Source organism: Halyomorpha halys, unplaced genomic scaffold (assembly GCF_000696795.3).
Source record: "Halyomorpha halys isolate HHAL.00 unplaced genomic scaffold, Hhal_1.1 Scaffold507.1, whole genome shotgun sequence".
Taxonomy (NCBI): Eukaryota; Metazoa; Arthropoda; class Insecta; order Hemiptera; family Pentatomidae; genus Halyomorpha; species Halyomorpha halys.
In genome coordinates, this window is record NW_027105013.1 from 44,124 (window position 1) to 48,777 (window position 4,654).

The window sequence follows — 4,654 nt, forward strand, 5'->3', positions numbered from 1 at the left end:
TTCGACGTTGGAAGAATCGCGTTTTATTTATCTAATGGTATTATCTAAGGGAGGGGGAAAGGAGAACCTGATTGCTGAGTTATGAAGAAGGAGGGAAAGAGGAAGAAATTGAAAGTAACGCGATCAAGAAGTGAGCTGAAATAAAGTAGCTACTACTTATAGAACAAAAAATGTAAACCAATAAGGACGATAAAGAAGATTTCAAGGAAAGATTCTGGATCTCCTTTTACAGAAATATTTAATAACTTCAGGAAAATGGAAAATTAAAGATTCTATACAACTATATAACAACTTTAAGACTAGTGGAGTAACAAGTATTAAGAATAATATATACATATTAATAACCTTTTTCTCGACTGTTGTAAGTTTTTTTTTTTTTTTTTTATTTATTTTATTTTTTTTTTTGGTCTTGAAGATCAGTCAATAATACAACTTTGTAATAATACATCTTTTGTCGACGTTTGATAACTTTATTGCTGGCATAGTCATGCCCTACAATGAGAAGTAGTTATTTAGAACATAAGACTCTCTTTAAATAATTTTCACAAAACAAGTACATAGTGCAATCTCTGACTAATATAGGGTTTTTTTTTTAAGCCCGATAGAACTTGAAATTGTAAAAAATAACACAAAAAATTAAATTGTAATCAAAATTTTTTTTTATTCGAAAGATCAATACGTGACATTAACATTTGAAAATGATTTCGGGCATATGGGCACCGCGGCTGTTCTTGACGAAGCGCATTCTGGACGTCCAATTTTGGGCCACTTTTTCGAGCACTGCTGGCCGTATGTCACGAATAACACGAACAATGCTGGCCTCCAAGGCGTCAATTGTTGCTGGTTTATCAGCATAAACCAGTGACTTCACGTAGCCCCACAGGAAATAATCGAGAGGTGTCAAATCGCACGACCATATGCGGCAATTTTGCTTATTAACAAACCCGTTAAGCCAAAAATGCGCCTCATCGCTGAACACAATTTTACAGAATGCGCTTCGTCAAGAACAGCCGCGGTGCCCATATGCCCGAAATCATTTTCAAATGTTAATGTCACGTATTGATCTTTCGAATAAAAAAAAAATTTTGATTACAATTTAATTTTTTGTGTTATTTTTTACAATTTCAAGTTCTATCGGGCTTAAAAAAAACCCTATAAATATTACAATCGAAATATGGTTTAATACAAACATTACTTACAATTCTCAACTGCAGTGTATTCTACATTATGATATTTGGGGAAGGACTAAAACTTTTGAAATGAAGGGAAGGTGTGTGTTTAGGTTTTCCCATAAATACCGGGTTTATTTGGTTTATTTTTCAGTAGGTAGTCAGTCTTTATATTTTATCTGTTTCTATTTGATGTTGTTATTTCTGTCTTTATGTATTTATAAGGTTAGAATAACATGAATTTAAATTTTTTATATCTGATTTTAATTAATGGCTTGGTTCTTATGTTTTTCTATTGTGATCATTTCTTTTAAATTTTGTTGTGAAGTTGTTTTTTCCTGAAGTATTATTTTTGATGCATCAAATTTAAATTTATGTCCTGTTTGTCTAAAATGTGTAGTGAGAGCTGTTCTTTTTAGCCTTCTTTTTAGATACTGTTCTGAAGTTCCAAAATAGGATTTCCCGCAGTTTTCTTCGCATGAAATTTCATACACTATATTACATTATAGTTATATTTTATCCTTATCTTTGGTATTGGTGTAAAGTTTAAATAAAGTGGCCGTGTTTTTGTATGTAATTGCGTAATCGTCTTTGTCTTTGTTGTATTATCTCTGAAAGTGTGGATGTATTCTGTAATATATTTTGCGGTTGGTTTCATGGAGTTGTGGTTGTTTTTGTTTGAGTAATTGACAGACTAGTTTATGTGGGTACCCATTGGATCGGAAGAGATCTACAACTTTGTTTTCTATAGTTCTTCGGTATTTAGATGAAGTTAATTTTCGCGCCTGGTTTATTAAATTTTTAGCTGTGTTAATTTTGTATCTTCTAACTCTACTTGAAGAGAATTGTATGTTCTAAAAAACTGTATTTTTCCCATTGTAGGTCATGATTATGCAAACAATAAAGGTGCGACAGGTCACCAAAAGATGTATTATTACAAAGTTGTATTATTGACTGATCCTCAAGACCCACCAACAAAATAAATATATAGCATTTTCTCCATGGATTATTCTTGGCACACAACATTTTCGTTTGAACTGGTGTCTCTCCTGTCATCTTTATCGGCGTTCTCCTATTCCGTCGAATGACTACTGTTAATGATTATTTATTGTTAATTATTGGGTTAGTTTTCAATCACAAAGCCCTCAAAAAATTCTGTTGTCACAAGACGATGACCGAAAAATGTGTTCTGTTTTGTTCATTACTTCGTGGCAAGAAAATCATTATAAGCCAGCAATTGTTGATTTTTTTTTATTATTTATTTTTTTTTAATGGCCAAAAGGTCTGATTTACTCTTAACCTCTCTCTTGTAGTACCATCAGAATAAGATTTTTTCCCTATAATTTGACATCACTAACCAAGAAATTAACTTTACTTAATTGAGAGTTAAAAAAAAAACACTAATAACTAAAAATAAAAAATATTCTAATATTAATTATGCTAACTATGATATTATTCTCAGATATTTCATTTATAAACTCTCATCTAAAGATTTTTATGAACTTAAAAAATAAAATTAGACCCTCTAGAATTTGTTGTTGTTTGAAATTTAGGGCTAAACTACAAACGGTTATTATTTTCCTTGTTGGGAACGGTCTAATGTCTAAAGGTATTTCTTGAACGCTGTAAAGTGAGTTTTGGAACAGGCCTTATTTTTGATAATTAAACTAAGTAAATGAAAAACACACTCCAGTAAACTGGTTCTGCATGAATTACCGGTATTACAAAATATTTGTCAGAATAACAGAAATAATGACTGCATTGTTGCAGTTCACTCATGGGGAACCAGGAAAGGAACAGTTTCCCACAAAATTTATTAGATAGTTTGTTTTTGATATCTCGGCTATAAGTGATCCGTATTTTTTAAAGGTAAGAAATACCAAAAATAAGCGTTACTTACTTCCAAAAAAACTCTCCTAATACTATTATAAATTACCTTGTATCCTTTGATGAATTCTAATAGAAATAAAACTTGAGATAATTGAATATGGCTTAAAAGTATAAAAGTAATTTTTTGTTTTTGTTTTTTTGGCTCAATCCCTCCATTCAGTACCTATACAACCCCTGAGTAGAAATGACAAAATTCATTTCTTGGGCCTGCTGTATAATAAATATTGACTGACCCAGGTGGGAATCGAACACTCAAACTTCTGAACTTTAAGAAAATTTACCTCATTATCATAGACGATACCATTGGAAAAGATATCTAATAATTATTTACATACAATTAGATCAAGTATACCATAGCAAGGGGGTCTATGGTGTCTAGTTCTTGGTCTAAATATATAACAATACATTTCTAAGAATCAAAGGAAGATGGTCCGAGTACGGTAAAATTAAAACTCAAACAGTGTTAAAACTGTTTAACTAGAGCCTACGTTTCGCCCCACTTTCCAGGGATTCATCAAGGCTAAAAAAAAATACAAACGCTTAAATGATATTAAATATAGTATTTATACCATTTCTTGGAAAGCCTGACACCCTCTTTCTAGACACGCCTTTTTCACCCTTCCAGATAATTATTGCTAATTTCATAGGCTCTCTAGGTCCCGTCTAATTTCCTCAATTATCTGATTGGTCCAACCCCCTTTCCCTATTTCCATACTCTTCCTACCCCCTCTTCTCAAGTGTACCTATGTATTTGCTAACTCTGATAACATAAGTCAGTCAGAGAGAGATATTTGTAATCAATAACCAATTTGTAATCTGTTAGAATAAATTCATTTTAGACTTCACTGTTGTTTAAGTTTGTTAACTTCTGTTTAATCCTACTTCGAAAAACCAGAACGGTGAAAATTATAAAATAATGATATAAAATGAATTTTTTTTTCAACCTTCTCACTAGCAACATGTTGGTCTGTTAGTCACTTACCTTAAAGAAACTAGAAACTGTAATCCGACATGCAAGTCACCAGGAGACTAGTTACTAACGAGTCTATAATCAGAAGCCGTGTGTGGCGTCCCATTTTGTGCCATTGTATTACACAGGGAGCGACTCGAAGTAAACTAGTTGATAATTCGAGTCACTGATCAGTTCCTTTTCATTTCCTTCGGTGTGTACGGCCTTATACTTTTTATAGTGGTCATTTCTTTTAAATTTCGATTGAATTTTGAGTGAATTAAACTTGAATCTATGACTTACTTATAAGAAATGAGTGGTGGGAGCAGTTTTAGTGTGTAGACTGGAACTGATTGTAAAAGAAAACTGTGGAAAAAAAAACGTTTTATTTCTTGTTTATTATATCATGTAAAAATATGTAATTTATATATGTGCGATCACGGATTGATCAGTATGCTGTGTAATGTAGCAACCCGATGTATTTGGGCAGCATGGATGAATAAAGCATTTCTCTCTCTCTGACATTTTATATTATATTGACAGATATTTTTTTTTCTTGGAGAAGTTTGTCGGGGGGTGCGGTCAGCAAAGAACAACATAAATAAACAAAACCATATTTATTTATTTTATGCCGACGTTTCGACCT